This window comes from Peromyscus eremicus, chromosome 9, assembly GCF_949786415.1.
Source record: "Peromyscus eremicus chromosome 9, PerEre_H2_v1, whole genome shotgun sequence".
Lineage (NCBI taxonomy): Eukaryota > Metazoa > Chordata > Mammalia > Rodentia > Cricetidae > Peromyscus > Peromyscus eremicus.
The window spans coordinates 32,206,676-32,231,707 of record NC_081425.1 but is presented as its reverse complement, the minus strand read 5'-3'; positions in this window follow the sequence as shown (position 1 = coordinate 32,231,707).

Sequence of the window (25,032 nt, the reverse complement as noted above, 5' to 3'; positions counted from 1 at the left end):
TAAACTCACAGAAAATATTGTTACATCACAAGACCTGTAGTATATGAGAACAGTAACAACTTTCCAGCGTGTAGATAGAAGGAGCTTGAGGTGCTAATATTTGAGGAAATATTAGCAGTTAGTTGGTGGCTGCTCAGAGATAGTTACTTCTCTTTAGGAGAGTGGCCACTATCCATTACCATCCCCATTCTCTCATCCACTGAATGTATGAAGCACTAAGTAGACACAGTGGGCTACTTAAACCAACAAAAACAACAACAACAACAAAACATGACATGAAATTGGAAGGGAAATATATTACAGTAGGAGATGGAAGGCAGGAATGGGCAGAGATGTTATGACATTTTTAAAGAAGAAATGAAGATAAAGAAAATCACAGAATAAATTTGTATGTCTCAATTTTCCCACCTACAGATTGGTTTGAATGAATATTAAAATTTTGTTTAATATGAGGCCTTTAGAACAATGATATGTAAATAGTAAATACTAATTAATTGCTATTTATTAGGTTATGTTTTAAGATGATTTCTGTGTGTAAATTCATATAACACTCTTTATATATTCTTGGAGAAATTTATGTAAAACTGAAATGCCAAAAATGAAAAGAACAATGTTGTAAAGGTTAGGTCAACATCAAATAATTAAATTTACATGAATTAAATCACAATGCTATTATAACAATGGTAACTGAAAGAATGGCAGATATAACTCAACACTGGAATTTTCATCCAGGATTCGTCAGTGGTCAGTGGGTCTGTGCAGACTTGACCCCTTGAACTCTCGCTTCTGTCTTGAAGAATGGTCATCACATCACATGCGTGTCTCTGCATCCAGCTAATAAAGTTCAGTATCAGATCTATCAACTTACAGGCTTGAGGAAATAAAAGCTAAACTACATTCAGATATAGTACAGGACTTCATGGACATTATAGCTAAACTGTAGGTCACCAAAGCACATTTGTGTTAAAAGAGAATTTTATGTATCTTTTTAAGAAATCTGGGTTTCATCTACACAGTGACTCCAGGATGCTCCCATGCACTAAATTGGAATCATCTTCCAGTAAACTTAATATTTAGGGAATGGATCAATAATAAATAAGATTATTAATTATAATTTAGTAATTATTCACGAGTAACTACTCTGAAAATCATGATTTTGTAGAAATGTTTATGATCTCCTCTAAAATACTAATAAAGGAAGATTAGTTCCCAAATGCCAGCAAAACTTTAAACTGGAAAGGAAATCAGGATGGTTATATGAACAGGATGATTGTAGAAAAAGGAACGTCTACATTTTAAGGGTCTATGTCTGTATATTTCACTCATTTCTTAAAACTAATTTTCTGAGTTTTAAGGTTATTTAAGACATAATTTCTTTCTTTATTTACAAAAATCTTCTATACTTTATTTTTGTGAAATTGCTCTTCAATAAATCAGATTATTATTCTCCATTGGCTCAGGGAAATGTGATATAGATAATAAAGGGGAGAATCTGGCTAGCGTTATTTATTGTTTATGAATCTATGTATAAGATATTTCCAATGTTCTTTACATGATGAAATGTAAGTTGGCTGATTTTTTTATTTTTTTAATTGAAAATGGATTCTTCTCTCATGAACTACAACCCAACTACAATTTCCCCACCCCCAACTCTTCATCCCCCCCAAACTCCCTCTCTCCCAGATCAACTCCCACTCCATCTACATTCAGAAAAAAATCAGGTCTCCAAGAGACAACACCCCAACATGACAAAACAAGACAAAATAAGACAAGGCAAAAAACCTCATATTAAGGCTGGACAAGGCAACCCAATAGGTGGAAACACTCCCAAGAGCAGCAAAAGAATCAGTGACACACTCACGCCCACGGTTAGGAGTCCTACAAAAATACCAAGCTAAGAGCCATAATATATACATAGAGAACCTGGTGCAGACTCACGCAGGCCGGCACTTGCCATTTCAGTCTCTAAGAGCCCCTATGAGTTGATTAAGTGGGAATCTTCCCCCAGTGTCCTCCATTCCCTCTGACTTCTCGAGTCTTTCCTCCTCCACTTATGCAGGGATTCCTTGATCTTGGATGACAGGAACTTACAGAAACTTTCAATTTAGACTTTCTCTCCACAAAATATCTGTTTGTGGGTATCTGCCCTTGCTCCCATCTGTTGCCAGAACTGCCCTTCTACTGACCACTAGACAAGGCACCAAGCTACAAGTATAGCAGAATATCATTAGGAATAATTACATTTTTTTTGTGCCAGTCTGGGCTATTCAGCCTCTTGTTTATGACCATTCAGGCAATGTAGGACATGGGCTTCCCTACCTGGGGTGATCCTCAAATTAAACCAAACATTGGTTGGCCACTCCCACATGTTCTGTGCGACAGTTGTCCCAGCACATCTTGTAGGCAGAACAAATTTTAGGTCAACGGTTTTGTGGCGTGTTGGTGTACAGATTTCTCTTCCCTTAACTTGCAGAGTTTCTGCTCACACCAAAGAGACTAGAACATAGAGGTGAAAGTTCCAAGCCCACAATATCTCAACCTCTTTACATTCTAGGAGCTGAATGGGAAGTGTCCTCAGCAATAGGACCCCACTGCCAGTTTTAAGAGAGGTACCTTCTGTCACAGAATCAGCCTGGCTTGTTTAGGGATATTCACAGGACCCCTTCATCCAACAACTCAATTGAGTGTAGCCCAGTCCCACCACTGGAAGCCTTGCCTGGCTGTGGTGATATTTTATTTGTGCTCTAACAAATAAAGCTTGCCTGGAGATCAGAGGATAAAGTCAGGCACTATATTAAATATAGAGTTCAGGCAGTGGTAGCCTTTAATCATAGCATCTAGGAGGCAGTGACTCATCCAGATCTCTGTGAGTTCAAGGCCACACTGGAAACAGAGCCAGACATGGTGGCACAAGCCTTTAATCCCAGCACTACATTAGAGGTCTGGAGGTCTGTACAGAAGACAGGAAGTGATAAAGATAGGCAAAAGAGGAAATGCTGTAGCTGGGCAGAGAGAGAGGAACTAAGATGGCAGGGCACAGAAGGTATATAAGGCATGAGTATACAGGAAGTAGCTCTCTCTTTGGCTGAGGATTTTCTAGTGGTAAGAACTTGTGTCTGTGACTGGCTTGTTCTATCCCTCTGATCTTTCAGCTTTCACCCCAACATCTGGCTCTGAGTTTTTTTTTTATTAATAAGTGCTGTGGGATATTCTGTATGGCAAATGTGTTGCTCTGATTGGTTAATAAATAAAACACTGATTGGCCAGTAGCCAGGCAGGAAGTATAGGCGGGACTAGCAGAGAGGAGAACTGAGGGAACAGGAAGGCAGGGAGAGAGACTGCAGCCACTGCCAGGACAAGGAAGATGTAAGGTACCAGTAAGCCACCAGCCATGTGGCAAAGTATAGATTAATAGAAATGGGTTGAATATAAGAGTAAGAGCTAGACAATAACAGGCCTGAGCTAATGGCCAAGCAGTTTAAATAATATAAGTGTCTGTGTGTTTATTTTATAAGTGGGCTAAGGGACTATCGGGGCTAAGCGGGACCTGGAGAGAAAGCTCTCCAGCTACAAAGACAATTTAGCAATTCATGTTACACCTGGCTAGAAAAGATGACCAGTTCAGACTCTGTATTCTCCATTACTAGGAGTCCTCACTACAGTCACCCTCATAGATTCCAAGAAGTGTCCACTACACTTGCTTTCTGCACCATACAACCCAAAACCATCTGCTTGTCCCCACACTCTGTAACTCCACCCCACCCCCAACACATGCACCTGATATATGAAGGAAATGGCTTTAGGTTATTTCCAGCCAAAAATCTAGAAAATGTAACTATTTCCTTTCATCATGAAATGAGCTAATATTCCTTATTGTGTATGCAAACAAACTTATCCATGTCAGGATGATTAACAATATGAAGTCTGGCCTAGAGTTTGTATTACATGCGTGTAATATCAGCACTCAGAAAGGCAGGAGGATTACTGAAAGCCTTTAAAACAGCTACACAGAAATATCCAGATAGCGAGAAGTATACTGTCTCAGTACAGAACAAAATTTAAAAAATGTATGAAGAAATAACATGATACCTGGATTCAGACTTCCTTGTTTATTTGTTTGTTTGGTTGGTTGGTTGTTTTTTGTTTGTTTGTTTGTCTTTTGTTGTTGTTGTTTTGTTTCGTTTTTTTGAGACAGGGTTTCTCTATGTAGTTTTGGTGCTTGTCCTGGATCTTGCTGTGTAGACCAGAACGGCCTGGAACTCACAGTGATGAGAGATCTACCTGGCTCTGCCTCCTGAGTGCTGGGATTAAGGACGTGTGCCACTCGCTGGCCAGACTTCCTTGTTTCAAAATCAGTTCTAATACAGTGAATGTAGGTCTATAAATTATTGTTTCATTCATCAATTTCATTTTCTATGAATAAAATATGAACATCTTTTCTAAGTAAAGATATATTATTATGACAATCAAATAGGAAAATTGATATAAGAATTCTGACACAAACTAGTTTATACTCATAAACTCAAATTTGATTTTTTTTTTTTTTTTTTTTTTTTTTTTGGTTTTTCGAGACAGGGTTTCTCTGTGTAGTTTTGGTGCCTGTCCTGGAACTCGCACTATAAACCAGGCTGGTCTTGAACTTAAAGAGATCTGCCTGGCTCTGCCTCCCGAGTGCTGGGATTAAAGGCATGTGCCACTATCACCTGGCCAAATTTGATTATTTTTAAAAAATGATTGCACTCACGTTCCACTCTCCTCATCCATAGCTTGTTTATCACTCTTTCCTTTATGAAGATATAGCAATATACCATTTTTATCCTTTTTGCTGACTGGCTTCCCATATTGCAACAATGAGTGAAATAAAGGTACAAATTTCTGAACAAATGACTATTAATAATATCAGTAATAATTTTAAATTTTCAATTATGTTTAAGAACATATATTTTTTATGTTTTAATATTTTTGAAACCAGTTAAATATAAACTGTAGGATGTATGATTTAATAGTACTTCCAATAAACACATAAACAAATATATTTGCAAAAGTCAACAAAATTTGGAATTATGAATTGCTTCATTTTTTTCTGTCCATATTTTAAAACCTAGATTTTATTATACATGATAAATACTTCAGAATCATAAGTATACATGTTTTCTTTTGAGCTCAAAGCTGTGTATTTTTAAAATCAATATTTTGTTATTCTATTATGCATATTCCTAAAGTTTAATAAAAAGCACACATACAACTAACATATGTTTATCAGTTTACATTTATAACTTTTATTTATGTTCCCTTTTCATGGTAGGACAAAAACACTTACACATGAGGTATATTTGTCTTATGAAAATATAGAGATTAATATTAGAAAGAACTACAAACAAGTTTTAGGCAGATTACAATGTCAAACTCCATCAGCAATATAGAAGTGGGCTTACTCCTCTACATTTTAGCAACAGTTTTCTTAACAGTCAATTTGGTCATATTATCCTGATGTGATTCAGCAGCATGCAGAGGGTTTGAATTATATTTACCAGATGCTAAAGATGTTGAACATCCTTTTAAATATTTGTTGCTGATTTTGAATTTGGAGCAATATTTATTCAGAACTCCCATGTACTTTTAAACTAAACTATCTCCCATTTAATGCTGACACAATGCCAGATAAAGTCTAAATGTGGTTTATGTCAGTTTCAGCACATAAATGGTTCACTCTTCATTTTCTCAAAGCCCAGGTATATTTGTATTTGTTTGATATTCTTTGAGGAGGGATTTGTTTTTTTATATTAGCAACATGCTATTAAAGTATCTTCCTTTTACATTTGTGTTTTTTAATGTTATATCTGTTAAGGAATGCCTAATTCCTATATCTATGTTTTGAAATGTAAAATAGTAGAAATTAAATTTGTGTCTGTCTCCCATTTTCAATAATATTTGTGTATAGTATCAACTAATATTACTATGACATATTTCTGAATGTCTTTGTATATTTTCATGAATCTTATCTACTGTTAAATTTTTTTGGAACTGTTGTAAACACAAAAGAAAACAAAAAAACCCAATTTACCAAAAAAGAAGAGTAATTTCTGGGTCTCATTCTGTCCCATTGATATAAATATCTACATTTATGCCAGGACAGAGCTACTGATTACTGGAATTAGAATCTGTGCCCCTTAGATTTCCATATGAATTTTTTAGGAAAATCATTCATTACTACCTTTGTTTTGTTTTGTTTTATATATTTTACAGAATCTGTATGCAATCAGGGTAATATCTCGTAAGTAATCTGACAATATGAAATATTTTTTAATTTATTTGGATCTTCCTTATTTTTTATTTTTATTTCACTGATTTTTATAGATACCAAATATATGTCTCGTAATGATTTTGATAGAATTATACACGATTTATTGTTTTGATACTACTCATTATAAAATTACATTTTTTTCATTTCTTGAGACAGAGTTTCTATGCATAGCCCTGGCTATCCTAGAACTCTCTCTCTAGACCAGACAGAACTTGAACTCAGGGATATGCCTGCCTCTGCTTCTGGAATACTGGGTTTAAAGGCGTCTGCTACCACCACCCAGCATAAAATTACTTTCTTAAATTCATGTTTGCATGTTAAATTTTAGTTTATGGCACTTCACGTAGTTGCTACCAGACGCAGTATGTCTTGTTGTACTTACGGACAATGAGTGTGTGGGATAGTTGTACTCTGTGTCTTGCCACTGGAATGCAATCCTTTTGAAGAGACGCAGAGAAAAGCTTAAAGCAAATTTTTGATCTTCCTAAACTTTTCAACTTTTATGAAGAATATAGTGCTTTCTATACCTTATGTTAAAATGCACTAATATATTCATTTTATACATATTAACAAGATGAAAATGACAATAAAATTGCTTTAATTCAAATTTCTATTAATTGTACTTAAAAAACCTATTACTATCAAGTCTCATGTGTTACATTTTACCATATATTTTATTTTTAAAAATTGCAGTGAATTGATAATAAAAATGTTTATAATCATTTATTTATTTTATATACATTCAATCTCAGAGTTCTGAATGAAAATATTAGGTGTTAGTATCTAGCTTTTAATTCCTTCCAGAGACAAACTATGCTAAGCATAGCTTACCAAGAAACATTTATCTTTGTATTCATGTGTGTATTTATAATTTACTCAGCAAATACAAACATTTGTATATATGTCTCAGGTATATACACACATGTAAAACCTATAGAAAAACATAATTTTCTCATTTTTCAAAGAGACATTGCATCTCTGTTATCATTTGGCAACGGGTTTATTTCTGAGAGTCTTTACTTTCAATCTATGTATGATTTTTAATTATAATTTTACCACTCAATGAACCTCACAATGGCAACATTTAAGCATCTATCTACCACAGCAGATGGCAAACTAATGAGGCTTGTTCTACTTGCATACTGATATGATTTCTAGAGAGTATTTCTCTGATCCACTGGGAGGTCAAAGAGCACGAGTTATTTATCTTCTTTGCTTCTTTGGGCCCTTAAAATTATAAAAATGATTACTAGAGAATATACATTTTACAGTTCCTAATTATACACATTAATGCTTGTTTCATACTGATACAATTGAAAACAGTCAGCACTTGAAATGTATTTTAACAATTTGAAATGTAAAATGCAGGATTAACTGGAGTCACTCTTTGCAAATTAAAATTAAGTCTTACTCCTGAAATACATAAGCCAATTAAGCTTGTACATACATATACACACACACACGTGTGTGTGTGTGTGTGTATATAGTATATATATATATATATATATATATATATATATAGAGAGAGAGAGAGAGAGAGAGAGAGAGAGAGAAAGAGAGAGAGTTGAGTTGATGTGTGAAGAGATAAGCACATTTAAATGTATATGTATAAAAAATTTCATAATGGCTTATTGAAAATATATTTTATTAATAACTTATAAGTGCCTAAGATCTTCCCCGAGGTCTGTGCAAGCTCTCTCATATTTTAAAGACCAATCCATTAGGACTCATTTTAGTCTGAAGATAGTCTAAAATTTATCTCCATAGTCAGTGAATATTCATTCTCAGGGGCAAGTCATCATTAAATGAAATGACTTTCTTGTGAGGAAAAGCCTTATCAGAGTTGTCCATCACTATTCTTTACAATGGTTGCCATAGAGCAGCTGTTCATTATGTAATGAAATAAAGTAATCGCCTTAATATTCACTTTATCTTGATTCAGTTTCATTACTTTCAAATGCTGGTCAAAGGAGTAATTTTATACAATGAAAGGTCATGAGAAGGTTTCAAAACTAGTTTTAAGGTTTCCTTAGCTTTTGAATGAATATAATTTCTGTCAGAATAACAGATTCTAAATAGCTTAAATGCACTGTATATCAAATCATATTTTGATTTTATAGCATAATTAAATATGATAATTCATATTAGAATTGCAATTTTAAGTCCTAATCATAGTTTTGTCTTGTTGATGATAACTCATACATGCAAATTATTTCTACACATATATTTGCTGAATAAATTTCCCTTTCCTCATCCATTATTTTTCTGCTACATGTTTTTGACACTCATGCCTGTTATTCCTTTTATAATAGTTGAGATATATAAACAATTATCTCAAATTTTTTACATATCTTCATTCTATATGTCCAAGCATATATAACTTTATAGACACAATGATGCCTGAGATTACAGTCTTTGCAGTCACTTTAAACAAGAGAGTCCATGAAACCTAACACAGTTTACTTCTACTATACCTTGAACACTGCTTTCAATACGGCAAGTCTGTAAAGTGTAAGTTCTAATATTCACCAACTTAAGTGAAATATGGTTATCTTAATCCTGCAAAGTTAATCTTTCTCTACTAGGCTATATCAATTTTTGCAATGCATAATACCCACATAATATACTGGTTAAATATGACCTGGATATTCACAAACATTATGAGAAGTTTGCTGGATATTCCTGAAGAAATGTCGTCTATTCTTCCCTTTTTAAATTTCTTTATTTAAAACTTTCTTCATATAATATTTTATCATATTTTCCACAACCCAGTTACTCCCAGATCCACCTACCTTACTACACAACTAACTTTTCTCTCTCCAAAATAAAAAAAATAAATAAATAAAAAAAAAACACAAAAAATACCAAAGCATCAACAGGAAGAAACAAAAGGCCCCAACAGACACAGACACATAGACACAGATGATACACACACACACACACACACACACACACACACACACAGACACACACACACACACACACACACACACACACCAAAACCAAAACGCAGTAGAGGCTCTTTTGTATTGGACAAGGCTTTCTCTGTATGTGGGCTGCTCTGGAATGTGTTTGATATACTTAGTGATGCTTTACTGGAGAAAACATTTTTTGCTTTCAGAGCAGGTATCATTATCAAGCAGCTTCTTGATTGGGGGCACTTTGTGTTCGCAAACACTGCTCTTTGCTTGCAATTTTTCTTTTTTGAACATGTGAAGGGTTTTTATTTCTTATGTGTGCAGACTGTCATATTTGTGTAAGTTCATATGCTATGTCTGAAAGACACTGTTTTCTTGGAGTTATCTACCCTCTTATTCTTTCAATCTTTCCTTCTCACTTCCTCATAGACCCATAAGCCTTGAAGGGACAGGTTTGATGAAAACATTTTACTCAGCATGGAGTGCTCTCTGTTCCGTGTCCAGCTGTGGCTCTATATGTTAATTACTACCTTCTACAAGAAGCTTGTCTGATAAGAGTTCAAGAGAATAAGCGTTCACTTTTCCTCTGGATAAGATCCTGTAAATATAAGAATTTTGGATCCACTTTGTGATTAGGCAAGCATCATTAGAAAAAATGTATAGTAGAAAAAAAAAACATAAGGTTTATAAGGTTAACAGAACAATGACAAGATATAAAGAGAGATGAATTGGTTGTTGTTTGAGCAAAGTTAGTTCAGAAGGGACATATAGACAAATTTTGGTTGAAGAATTTTTAACAGACAGAACAAACATATTACAGCTTCCACTAAACAAAACTAAAATGTCTATTAACTTGTTCCAATATTAGCCTCAAATGACTGCTGTTTTCTCCCCCTAAAACCACTCTGTATTTCATATGAGACTGAATAATGTACATACCATTGAGAAAGTTTATCCAATGTTTCTTTCTCTTGTTCAAATATGAACCACTTTAGTTTATAAAGTTTGTTATTTATTCATGAGTATAAATATCAACTATACAATATAATTGGTATTCAGTTATGATTTGCAATAGGAATTATGTGATTAAAAGAAAGATATTATGGAAACTTGGTGAATGTCCTTACTAAAAAGAAAATTATCCTTTAAGTACACAAGTGAATTTTGATGATCTAAGTATTCATTTATGCATTCAGCAATTCTGAAGAAAATATGTGAGATGAGTTTAGTCATTCGATACTGAGGATGACTTTGTGCATGGAATTCATTTTTAAAAGTTATATGAAATTTCATAATTTTCTCAACTAAAGGTATATTAAGTTTTTCCAGAGAAACTACTAGTTTTATAATAGTATCAATGTCATTAAAATAAGGAGTAGCTAAGGAAAATTACATCAAATCTAAGACATGAAAAAATTTACATTTCAATACAGCAAATTTCAAATTCCTGAAATCCCCTATGCACTAGACAAAGTAAGAAGCTGATTTGATATTTGTAAATGTCTATCAGTGCTTTATTGAATTCTAGCAAATCTATGTAGCTCATATCTTTTATTATTTTTTGTTGCAATGAAATCAAATATACTAACACCCATTCCACAGTAAGACATGGAGAACATAATTGATATTTGGAATATTGCACATAGGTACATATCAACAAATTAACAATAAAGAAATTCTTATTAAATCTATTACTAATCAATAAATCCAATTTGGAAATGGATATAAAGGACAATGAAATGTTTTCTGGGTGATGTTTGGAATGACTACAAATTTTAAAAATGTTTCCAGTAATGAGACATATAATACATGAATTAAAGAGGTGGCATTTTTTTCTGATCTACTTATTAAAATTAGCAAATTTACCATAAAAGGAAACTAATGCTAAGTGTATGACTTAGCAACAGAGCAGAACAAGAAGAGGAAAACAGAAAGGGGGAAAGTATGTATTTATTGTGAGATGTCTTTTAAAAAGGAATATATACTGGCTTTACTTTTCACTCAACTAGTTTCTTTTAGACATAGCTCATGTCAGTGGCAAGCAAGCTGCCATGGGAACTCTTTCCTAGTTCTGCCAGGCTAGGTGCTTGTAACAGAAAACTCCAGTGACCTGAGGTAGTTGAAAGAAAGCTTGCATTTGAAAAGAATGAAGAGGAGCTTCAGAGAGATCCTAGCTGGTCTCCAGAACACTGCTACACCTTGTTCATTTGAACATTGTCTAAAGCTGGTCTTCAGTTTACAGGCTATGACATCAGCCTTGCCAGCAATTGTCCTTGGAGTGAAAAATCTGAGAGCTGGATTCTTGTTAGCTAAGCTCCCATATAGTGGGGGAAGTAGACACTAGGAATAGAGGAGTAGTCTATGACTAAGTTTGGTTTCCACTGTGGAGATACCACAGGAAGGCAGGCCTAATTTATAAACACATTTGAATGTAAGGTAGTATGATGAGTAGTTTAGCTGCACTATTGATTTTAATTCCCCAGTCATTGTATGAGGAAGATATTATTGGCTTCCTCATTTCACAAATAGGAAAACTAAAAGTTAAGTAATTCCTAATCAACAGTTGAATCGTTGGAGAAGTTAGAATTTGAATGTAAACTAATCCAGTCAGGAATCATGATTTTGTGTGATATATTACACTGGCTCTGTTGAAAACAAGCATGATTTGACATCTTTATGTCTGGCTTGATGTTAATTTATCACTATGAGAGCTATATGTGCAACCACATAAACCCAACATCCAGATCAGAAATCTTTTATTCTTGTCAGATTTCTCAGTCAGTACCATAAACGCCTATGATAATAGCTCTCTGTTTTATGAATTTTCATCAGCTCAATGTATTTCTTTTAATTATATGAGTATAATAATTAATTATTAGTCCAACTCTAATTTTAAAAGCTTAAGGGACAAATTCATGTGGAATTATATATATATATATATATATATATATATATATATATATATATATTTAACAAATTTCACATTGATTTTATACCTTAACTTTTAGACAGTTCTATTCATTGTAAATTATTTGAAAAAAAAAAAAACACCTGAAATTTTCCTTTTAACTACGAATTCATGATCTCTTCAAGGGCTTTTTCTCAACATTGAAAATGGGTAACTTGTCATTTTCTCTTCATCTACAATCAGAAGACAGGAAGATGAGTAGTAGAGAATTTTCCCTGCCACTTTTCAATATTATATACTGACAGCAAAATGAATCTGATAAACAATCAGAGTTCCAGCCTTACTCATTATTATAGCCTCTAAGGAAAATTCTGCTTGAGGATTTTTCATTTCATAATTAGCAAAGTACAATCTGACCTTGTCTGGAATCATGTCTAATTGCATAAAGTTCTAATTTAAAACGCATTCTCTAAGGGTCTGTATATAGACACCACCACCACCCTGCTGTGCACACACACACACACACACACACACACACACACACACACACACTTATAGAGTCCGTCTAGCTGCTAATGTGACCTCAATTTTATTATATTTTGAGAATAATTCAAGGTGAAATTCTGGGTCTATATGGACTATGTCACATCAAGAACTTTATTATTCTTTTTATCAATAAATAGGCGATGTTATTCTTAAACTAAAAGTCGAACAAAAAAATCATAGAGGAGTAGAATTATGTAATACATGCAGTTTTAGCGCCTTAAAAATCCTACTTATCTTATCTTTTTTTTTTTTTTTTTTTTTTTTGGTTTTTCAAGACAGGGTTTCTCTGTGTAGCTTTGCGCCTTTCCTGGAACTCACTTGGTAGCCCAGGCTGGCTTCGAACTCACAGAGATTCACCTGGCTCTGCCTCCCGAGTGCTGGGATTAAAGACATACGCCACCACCGCCCAGCCCCTACTTATCTTTTAATCCAAAGTTTAATTGAAATAATTTTACTGTTACTTGGCATGGAATATACAGGTCATGTGCTATTTTCAATCTATAGATATAAAAACTGACTTACATATTTATTAAAATGCCCCAAAATGATGTGTGATTGAGATAGAGTTTCTGTCTGTCTAATTCTTTATTTATTAACTCATGGTCATAGACAGTTTAATGGCCTGCCCACTAAGAATCCTAAGAGAAATCAAAATTCTAAATTTCAAGTAACACTTGTATTTGATTTTCTCTCAGATATCTTAAATATAATTTATTTGTTAAGATAAACATGTTTGTTAAAATAATGTTATATGTAGAGCTGCAGAGTAAAAAAATCTACAAAGATTTAAATACTCAAGTCCAATATGACATTTCTATGAAATTTGCACGTATTTCTGACTGTTCAAGGCGTATTTCTGACTGTTCAAGGCATTAAGTGTTAGCTACATATTCTGGAATGTAATGATGATCTAGGAAGGTAAAACCTACTGCAGAAGGTGCTGTCCTTTAAGTAGATGTTAAATGGATCCCATGTAGTAACAGGGGAGTTATAACAGGAGCTGCTTAAGATTCTGGGTTACATTTAAAAAGATCTTTACTATGACAGTACTACTTTCCTGTATAATATTGACACGAGAAAAATTTTAAGATTTTATTGTGAACTTAAAAGTACACAGGTGGGCCTATACGTACTCAAGAGATTGAAAAGAATATGATAGATTTGAAGAAACCTCTGTGCAGTAGCAGATTACACTCTTGCCTATCTCTCTTCTGTATCTACTTCCTATCAAGGACAAGAGAGTTATTCTCCACAATGTTTTCCTAGTTACAATTACCATTTTACACACTCTTATGTTACCATACAATCTACTGAACTATATGTACCACTTCCGGGCTTGATTTGCAAGACCAAGATAATTGAGGGACCTTCATTCTATTCATTTCATCATTGTAAAAATTTAGATTTTATGAATATATTTTTGTTATCAAAAATTACAATAAGTATTTCTCATATAAATATTAAAAGATATCAAAGATTCTATTACTAACCTGTATTTTATAGGTGGGCATGATATAGAAAAGTTCAGCAACATTCAGAAAACTTTTCAGTAATTATAAGATTCTCTTGGGCTAAGGTAACCAGTCATGTGACTCTCAATTTGTGTGATGATTCCTTTAGAGTGTTTAATTTGATGCATTCCTTAGGACTTTGTTCTCATCTAGGAGAATCAGTAATAAAAATTAAAAATAAACTTACTTCAAAGTAAGACATATTTAGATTAGATTCACATGTCTCTTATTTCAATAGCTTCTTTTCCATATTTATGAAATAGAAACTTATTTTCAGCTTTTTAAGTTTGAAGTGGCAATATTTAAGACAAAGTAGATACACACAAATTGGTAACAAAAAGTATTAGCTCATCCTATCATCCATGAGCCTAGATAAAAACGAGCAATGCTTTAGCAATTCTGAAAACCGAAATGGTTTTCAAAATAAATACCCAGGTATATTGTAATGTCAGAATTAGAGAGATATTATTTTACTTGGGCCAAAATCTATTACTTACAGATATTACTTTTAAATGTCAATATTTTTCATTTAGCAGTTTACATGAAGAAAACTTCTGCTCATTTTTAATTCCATGAACCAGTAGAACAATAGTGATATCACAATTTATCACATTCCTCAAAAATCAAGATGTTTAGATAATCAGAGCATTAAATTAATTTCAACTCTCATTTTCTGCCACAATCTAATCCACAGAGGTGCTATTTATATTCAGTGACTTAGAATATACTTCCATATTTAGTTAGAAAAATATATATGCATATATGATAGTGAATAAATTATTTTAAGCTAAGGAAGATCCTCCATATCAATTTTGATTTCTATATATTTTATGTTTATATGTGGCATTTTAGATTTTTTTCAATTTATCCATTTAACACAAGGGTTTTTATGAATATGATTAAATACACTGTAATCTATTCATTATCTTAATTATTTGCACAGAATGCAAATTATAGTTTGAAGCTATTCAATCAATGTATTTTTGGAAGAGTCATGCAAAGAATCAACATTAAATAAGTATTTGCTTTCAATTAAGGATGTGTGACTGTCTTTGAGCCAATCATTTGAAAATACAATCTGCAAACTAATTGTAAATTGCAAACTCATCTCCCAGCTACATAGCATTTTGGTCCTTTTTTTTTTTTTTTTTTTTTTTTAACTGTTAATTGTAGCTTTTCATCTCTAGATGGTGCTGTAAGTACCTGCATCACAAAGAGACCTATTCGAATTAGTGTGAAAGGCAGAAGAAAAGCAAAGTGGAAAATAGAAAGAGCAAGAGAACTAAGCAAGGTTTAGGGAAAAAAAAAAAAAAAAAAAAAAACAGTGGTCTTAGAACATTTTCTTCATGTTAAAAGGTCTACATCGTCAGCTAATTAAGCTGAGGACCGAGACTTATTAATGATGAATGACATCCTCATTAAGATTAGAATGATACAGCAAAAATATTAAAGATTCTAGTTAACGTATTCAGAATTGATGTTTCCCAAACTAACTTCCAATCTTTTCTTGACACTCCTATGTTAAGTACTTGGTAGTGTCAAAACACCTGTACACAAAACAACCATCTATGAATCATCTTTATTCAAAATTTTAAATGTATTTTGGAATTAAGTTATATAGATGTAACAATGAACTACTACTATGTTTTTATCCCTCTAATATTGTCTTTAAATGTTTAAAATATACTATTTGAGACCTTTGAAAATTATAAGAAATTTCAATTTCAGCATCTATAAAGTTTTCTCAGGACATTATATAGCCATTTTTCTCTTTTTACCTTAAATTTTTTCTATGACTGCTATCATAAAAAAAGTGTATACTAATGCAACAAGAGACTGTGTCCACCAAAGTTGAAGGTCACTATTTGTCTTGTCTTTTTAGAAAAAATTTACTAGCTCCTATATTAAATGAGAGTTGTAGGCAGTTAAAGAATCTTGTCTGTTAGCTGTATTGTTACTGAGACAACAACAGAAACAAATAGTGTGAATATTATCTAGCACCCAATGTTAAAAACAAAACATACCAACCCATAAATAAACAAACAAAAAAACCAGCCCTGTCAATAAAACATTGCTAGTAAGTATTAAATGCAATGCATTATAGAATTTTTCAGTAAAGGACTATCTACTCAGAAACAAAATAATATATTCAAATATTCAAAATTCAACCAACGTCATTATTTGGCATCATGTAGACAGGCAACAGCAGTGCAAACCAATGGAATTCTAATGAATGTAAATGGATTATGTGGATCTTGCATCTAGATGGAATTTTATTCTACTATTTTTCCCAATATGAAACTTGTGTATCAATGAGAACTATTGCCTTCTGAAGTACATTAGTTTTCATTAACTGTTCCCAAAACAGTGTTGTTCCAAAAGAAGTAGAGCAGCTTGCTGTTGATAGTGTGCTTCAGTCTTGTACTGGCCTTTAGAATCCCCATGACCTTGTCATAACTATGTTATCTGTATCTAGTGTGCAAGAGGGAGAAATATAAATTAAGGACAAAAGGGGAGTAAGAGAAAAGGGAGAAGATGCAGGAGAGGAAGGAGGCAGGAAGGGAGGGAAGGAGAGGGGCATGGCAAGAAAGAAAAAGAAGAGGTTCTTCCATTGCAACGAGCATCTTTATTATGCAGGTTTGATGTCTCCATATGGTGAGTTACTCTCTGCCTTCACACTATTAAATAAATTTTGGGAGTTTCTTAAGATATCAGCAACACGTAGAACAAAAAGGCCCTAAAGGAAAGGGCATCCCCAACTGTCCATAGTAAAGTGAAGTCTGTGTGGCCCCCTGAGTGGTGAGGCACTAACTAGTACAAGTCACTGAGATGTCATAGTTACTGTTGCCACAAGTTTCCACTCTCTTCAGTAAAACAGATTTTCACGTAGGGATTGGAATGGTCTAAGTTATTTTAATTTAATTACAAAAAAATGTGATTGAATCAAAACACACTAGAAGTCTTCACATTAGACTGTCTGCTCTGCTGGGCCTCCAGTGATTTTTCCCTGACTTCAGAGTGAAATACTATTTTAAAAACACCTTGATGGTTAACATTTATTGCTACTTGGCATATATTAGGATTCTGCTCTGTGTAGAAATCCTACTTTCATTACCTGGAAGTCTAATGTAGCTTATATAAATTCATCACAATATATAGCATTTATTGACACCATTCACTTCTAGATAAAATAACAGAAACACAGAATATCTAACATATTCATTTGGCTAAATGGCTATTTACTTTGACACACAGTCAATATGATTGAGTGAGTTGTAATTAATTGACAATTAACATGGGCTCTACAAAAGTAACTATGAACTACTTGATGACTAAATACTGAAATGACCAAAGATTTAAACAATATGCTGCCCAGGAGAAATGCATGATTGTCCTTCCGTAAACATTCTTCTAATCTATATTCATAAGGAATGTAGCAGCAAAACACCAATTCACTTGTCTTTATATACTGCTTTAGAAATTAATTTTTATTCAATTTGTCACTGTCAAAGTATAATTCACAACTTTTTACTTGTAGCAACATATCTAGAAGTTTTGCCTAAGATAATATTTTTTACTTACTGATTTTTCTTTCCCTACATTCAAAGGCCTCATTTTCTAGGTCAAGTACAATTATGCCCATGTTTTGTTTTTTTTTTTTCCGATTCTGATTATGTACTGTCCAAATTCCACTTAATGTCTTTCTCAGCCTGTTCTGCCCAAGACAAAAGTACAGAAGAGCTGGCATACCTCCTCCTAATAAGACTACAGTACTATTGTTACATTTGACAGCTACATTCCAGGCTCTACTACTTACAAAGTGGCAAATTTCTAAAACTTTGTGCCTCATTTAGAAAGAACATGGCCAGTTTTGGAGACTGCTATAGATAGGTTATCTATTTCTTGTTCATTAATCTACTTACAGTATTTGATGGAGGTAATAGTAAAACAGTCTTAAAAATGTTTCATAATTTACTTAGCCATAATGATTTCAAACCATATTAAAATTACTGTAATTACTTAATGGACAACATTGGTCATAAACACTGTCAAAGTTAGCTTTACTATTGCATTTTGAGACATCATGACCAAAGCAACTTGGGGAGGAAGGGGTTTATTTGGCTTGATCTTTGATACCACTGCTCATCATTTAAGGAGGCCAGAGCAGGAAGTCAAACAGGGCAGGAGCCTGGAATCAAGTAGCTGAAGCAGTGGTTATGGAGAAGTCCTGCTTACTGGCTTGTTCCTCAAGGCTTGTTCAGCCAGCTTTCTAGTAAAAACCAGAACTACCATTCAATGCAAGGTACCACCCACAATGTGCTGAGCCTCCCACATCAAGTGCTAGTTAAGAAAAAGTCCCTACACACTTGCAGATAGCCTGCTCTTATAGAGGTATTTTCTCAATTGAGGTTCTCTTCTATGGTGACTGTAACTTGTGTCAAGTTTACATAAAATGAGCCAGCACAACTGATGTTACTTCAACACACAAATACATACATCACTGCTTTTAAGTCCCTGTAAAAGTCCAAAATAGGCTGGGCGGTGGTGGCACATGCCTTTAATCCCAGCACTCAGGAGGTAGAGCCACATGGATCTCTGTTAGTTCAAGGCTAGCCTGGTCTACAGAGTGAGATCCAGGACAGGCACCAAAACTACACAGAGAAACTCTGTCCCAAAAACAACAACAACAACAACAACAAATGAAAACAAAAACAATTCCAAAATACTCTCTCTCTCTCTCTCTCTCTCTCTCTCTCTCTCTCTCTCTCTCTCTCTCCCTCCCTCTTTCCCCCTCTCCCTCTCCCTCCTTCCTTCCCTCCCACTTTCTCTGGTATTGTTTAAAGTTTCTTAACTATAGTTCCTGTAGAAGCAAAAATAAATTAAGCACTTTCTAAATTCAAGAGGGAAGAACCAGGGCACAGACACAAACAAAACAGGAAAACCAAACTCCAACAGTATAAATATCTTAATGTTCAATATACGGAATTCACTCATGATGATCTGGGCTCCTCCAAAGGCTTGGGTCACTTCTCTAGCTCTGCCCTCAGCAACACACACAACTTGTCTTCTATGCTTGGGCTGGCTCCATTCCACTGCTGCTACTATTCTTGATGGTCATCCCATGGTACTGGCAACCTTTAAAATGGTGGGTTCTTCTGTTGCAACCGGACTGTACTTTTCCCCTTTCATTAGTATTTTCTTCTTGGTTCTTGTCATGATGCCAAATCTCAAATTTTCTGCATGACCCCTTTAACCCTGGACCTTCGACTGCTACTGCAGCTGCTCCTTCATCAATGGCCTCTCATGGCCTCTCATCATACCCTCCCTCTCTTTCTTTCTTTCTTTCTTTCTTTCTTTTTTTTAAATTTTTCGAGACAGGGTTTCTGTGTGTAGTTTTGGTGCCTGTCCTGGATCTTGCTCTGTAGACCAGGCTGCCCTCAAACTGACAGATATGCCTGCCTCTGCCTCTGCCTCCGGATTGCTGGGATTAAAGTCTTGTGCCGCCACCACCACCCAGCCTCAGCCTGCTTTCTTATAGAACCCAGGATAACCATCTCTGGGTTGGTCCCACCTACAATGGACTGGCCTTCTCACATGAATCACTAATTAAGAAAATGCCAGTGGGGCAGTGGTAGCGCACACCTTTAATCCCAGCACTCCAGAGGCAGAGGCAGGAAGATCTCTGTGAGTTCGAGGCCAGCCTGGGCTACAGAGGGAGTTCCAGAAAAGGTGCAAAGCTACACAGAGAAACTCTGTCTTGAAAAAAACAAAACAAAAGAATAAAAATAATTTAAAAAAAACACATGACCTAACCAAGGTGGTCAATTACAGAGAAGCAGGAATTTGAAGAGGTAGCCAACAGTTGAGGAGTAGGCACTGAGGTTGTGCTATTCAAGATGTAGAGTTTCATTCATATAGGATGAAAAACTTTGCAGAAATCTGCATCATAACAGTGGATAGATCATATTATGTGTCTTTCCTCATAATTTAAATAAACAAGTAACTAAACAAATTTATAAGTTAAGTATTAGAACATATAAGATAGTTTTTAATATTAAATAGTTCAATTGCAATAGAAATGAAAGAAATGGTTTAAGCATTAGGAAAACAAATTTCACTCATAGTTTTTCAACTTATTACTTGAGAAACTGTGTCTATAAGTTTACCTATAAGGGTTCTAATATTAAACAACTCTAAAGAATATAGCTTCCTTGTTACTTCACAGCTAATATCTATTTCTACACCTTCATAAATGTTTTAGTACTATGTATTTGAAAAACTTTCATTTAAACTCTAAATAACATTTCACCTTATTCTTTTAATGTGCTGAAATAGTTCTCTGTGGTGGTATTGTGTTTCCCAAAATATTGTGTACCCTAATAAACTTATCTGGGGTCAGAGAACAGAACAGCCACTAGATATAGAGGCCAGAAAATGGTGGCGCAGACACCTTTAATCCTAGCATTCCAGAGGCAGAGATCTTTCTGGATCTCTGTGAGTTCAAGGCCACACTGGAAACAGCCAGGCATGGTGACTCACACCTTTAATCTCAAGAAGTGAGTTTTTAATCCCAGGAAGTGAGCCTTTAATCCCAGGAAAAGACGGCAGAAAGCAGAAAGGTATATAAGGCATGAAGACCAGAAACTAGAAGCTTTTAGCTGGTTAAGCTTTTAGGCTTTTGAGCAGCACAGTTCAGCTGAGATTCATTCTGGATGAGGTCTGAGAGGCTTCCAGTCTGAGGAAACAGGATCACCTGAGGAATTGGCAAGGTGAGGTGGCTGTGGCTTGTTCTGCTTCTCTGATCTTCCAGCTTCACCCCAATACCCAGGTCCAGGTTTGTTTTTATTAATAAGACTCTTTAAGATTCATGCTACAGTTCTCTCTCTCTCTCTCTCTCTCTCTCTCTCTCTCTCTCTCTCTCTCTCTCTGTGTGTGTGTGTGTGTGTGTGTGTGTGTTTATGTGTATGTGTGTGGTGTATCATTGTGTGTATGTACCTGGGTGTTTGTTCATGTTAAATGTACATATGTAGATATTAAAGGTAAATGTCCAATATCTTCCTCAGTTGGCGTCAAACTTACTTTTGAGACTGGGTATGTTACTGATCCTGGATCTCACCAGTTCAGTTAGTCTGGCTCGCCACTGATCTCTGATTACTTATGGGGTTTCTGTCTCTGAGGCTCTGGGGAAGCTTTGTAGTTGGGTGCTAGGGATACAGACTCAGCCTCTTGTACTTGTATGATAATTACTTTGCTGACTGGGCCATGTGACTCACTCCCGTCACCTTTTAATGTGCCTTCTGTGATATACCCATGAATACTGACTCTATAATACATTATCTAAGACAAATAACTGATCAAGGGCAAGAATAAAATGCCAAGTGAGTGATGTTCTCCACTGTTCCTCATGTAAACAACTGTAAAAAGTCTTGGACTAGTAGACACCTGGCACCAATGAGCATTACCTATGAAGATCTGTGGCAAATTCTTCACTCATTTAAAAATAAATGTCTATAATTCTTATAAAGATACTGTTTCAGACAATGTTCACTTTTAATGAAGAAACTGTCTAACAGTGAGCTATGTGGTGCTTCAAAGTGAGCTTTCAGGGGTCTGTGAAGCTCTGTTCCCACGGATAGAAATTATTGGTGGGCACTTTACCATTCAGTTTCCCTGGCAGGCTTTTGTAAGATATTATATTACTGTTTCACACAGAGAAGTATCTAGTTGTTAACATTTACATAATAGATATATGTCTTTTCACATATCTAAATAATGTTTAACCTAAGTATATAATTTTAGAAAGTAACAAAATATTTCTGCCTTGCCTGTTTATTTTTTAATTTTGTATACTACTGAAAACTCCACTTCAACGTAAGTGTAGCATATACCCTGAATACAAATAGATATGTCATTTAAAATATGAAGTTTTTAAATTAAGGTCAATTAAACACAGATCAATTTTTTAATTTTATTTATTCATTGAAAAGTATTTGAGAATTTTATTAATTATTGGCTGGGATGAAAAATATATGACAGGTTTTTTTCAAAAGATTCCATCCTGAACCTAGATCTGCTCATCATTACCCAAATGATCCTTACAACAGAAAAGAAAAGAAAAAAAATTCCAATAACCTTGTTCTGAGTAAAAGACTTCATGCCCCTTCAGGATAAGGCTATGGTTTTAGTTTATTTATTTTCAAAATGAATTATAATAATTAGACTAATCCTAATGCCCAAGCTTTCCTAGAAGTGACTCTGCACTTCAGTCTGAATTTCCCAGATGGTGGTTTATTTTGGTCACTTTACTTCAGATTAAATATCAGAATGTATCCAGAATAGTAAAAGCATTCAAACCATTCACATATTGTTATAAAGTTGAAAGCTAAAAGCAAAAGCCCGTGCTGCAAAGAAAAGTTGTTTGTTTTTCATTTAATAAAGTTAATGGAACACCTTGTAAATCCAATGCCTGTAAAATGAAAATTAATTCCTTCTCTCCAGGGGGTTGACTAAGTTGTTTAATGCAAAAGTTTGTATTGAATGAAGTTTCTTTAGTTTGTGTAGTACCTAGTGGGCATAAGCACTTTTCTGTATATTATTGTACCAGACCTCCACAATTGTACAGACCTGGGAGTGGGCAGGAAACAGAGCGTCAGTGAAAGTTGACTGGGGCTAAACAAAGGCTCTAGCAAAGGGGAAAGCTAGGAAAAGCATATTGCCAACTCTCTTCTACCCATCAGAAAAAAATGGGTCAGAGGAAAAACACTTGCCCAAGAGTACCAAAAAAATAATGAAGATAGATTTGTGTGTGTGTGTGTGTGTGTGTGTGTGTGTGTATAATTATTTCCAAAAGCACTGTTTTTATTTATACACAGTCCTAGCCTCGTCAGTTGTCAGTTGCAGGAGGAGAAGGAGAAGTTCCATCTTCAATCCAGGGGTCTCTATTATGTTGATTTGTTGTGACCAAACTCAGGCAAATAGTATATTTTAAACAATTTGCAATACAGAAAAAAATTACAAAAGTCGATTTCCATTTAAAATGCTACAAAATTGTTTTACATAGAAGGATGAGCTATGAAACAATTACTTAATATATTTCTTAAGAGATAGATCTGAACATATCTTGAAGGCTGCATTTGCTTTTTAAAAACACTGTTTCCACAAATTGTTATTCTGACTGAAGAGAAATAATAATGTACTTTTTGAGGTGCATGACCAAAAATTTGAAATACTGTCAGTGACCATCATTTTCACCCCAAATCAAAGCAGTCTGCACTGTGATTTTGACTGGCATTTTGAAATGTGCTTGTGAATAAAACAGAAAGAAAATGGCAAGCCTCACATTCAAATGCCCACACAGAGATAATAATGGAAGCGATGTTTTATGGGTCATTGGGGAAGGCAATCCCATCTGAATGTTTGTTCCTGAGGATGATAAGAGCGAGTGAATATTCTTCTGCATCGTATCACTCAGACGAGAGGAAAGATTGATGGATGATGATTGATTTAATACAAGAAGCCTGAGCAACAGAGGGTGGAGGAAATAGGGAATAAAAAAAAATGAACAGGAGTTATTCTAGATTCTTTGATATTGTGATAAATTCAAAGCCCCAGAATACTGAACCCACCCCTGAGAATGTTTATCTAGCTCTGTCCTCTTTGGTGCCCTTGGGTGTAAAAGGATAATGGAATTATAGAGCAGAGGCAGACCAGGTTTGAAGACGCATTGTGTTTCCTTTTGTTTCCCATGACTAGAATAAGCTCTTCCTCTTGAACTTTCCAAACAGATGGTTTTCTGTTCTGGGAAGAAAGATTAGTAGTGAAGGAAATTCCTCAACCTTACTGAGGAGCACAGTCTGTGCTGACAGGCAGTAATCAGAAAGAAATGTCCCACTTGAAGCAATATTTTCAGGAATGCTTGGATTTGAGACGTTGAGTGGAAGGAGGATTATCCTTTCCTTGTAATGGAGTTACAAAACTGATGTGTGTTTCACCTCGCTTTTCAGTGAGTACTAGGGCTCCAAACTCAGGCTCACAGCCTTGTGCTAACACTATGCTGATAGCAATTTTGCCAGGCCCTTCAGGTTCTACAATTAATGAAAAGTTTTATTATATTACCACACAGATGCACCTTTAGATCTGTACATGTTAGGTATGTAAGCACATTAAGACAGTTGTCTGCCAGAAAATGAGGTGTTTTTCATAGAAACAGAAACTCAGGGTTGGATTTCTGAAAGATGTGATACTCGCTGTCACACCGAGGGTACGTGTGAATACAGGTTCTGACAGTATGATGTCATTCATGCCATTTTGTTTTATTTTATCTCTCTTGTTTTATTGTACTTAAAAAGTTAGACTGATCAATCCCACAGAGAATCAACAAGACGACAGGACTATCAGAACTACCTTCTGAAACCTTTCACTGTGGTTTGGAAATGTCTTATCTTACTTCATTCCTAGATGTAGCTCTAACATACATATTGAAAAGTGGATAATAATGAAATACTAAGTATGTTTATAAACATTGTAGACACAGAGGGATGTTTTACTAGTCTTCATGCTCATCTTTTTTTTTTTTTTTTTTTTTTACTTTACATTAAACAAGTAGGAGCATGCTGTTCAACATTTTCTACTATATAATTTATTTCCAGTGCTTAACAATCCAGGAGGCTCTTCAGAGAACAGAAAATTATGTCTTCCAAAGACATACTATACATACCTTAAATCCTGTATTTTACTGAGCTTTTGGGCAATTGTGAAAAGCTTGAGTAAACTGAGGATGGGTTGTCATTCATTTCGAATGATTATCTGGGTGAAAGGGACACAGCCCAGTGGACAAAGACTCAA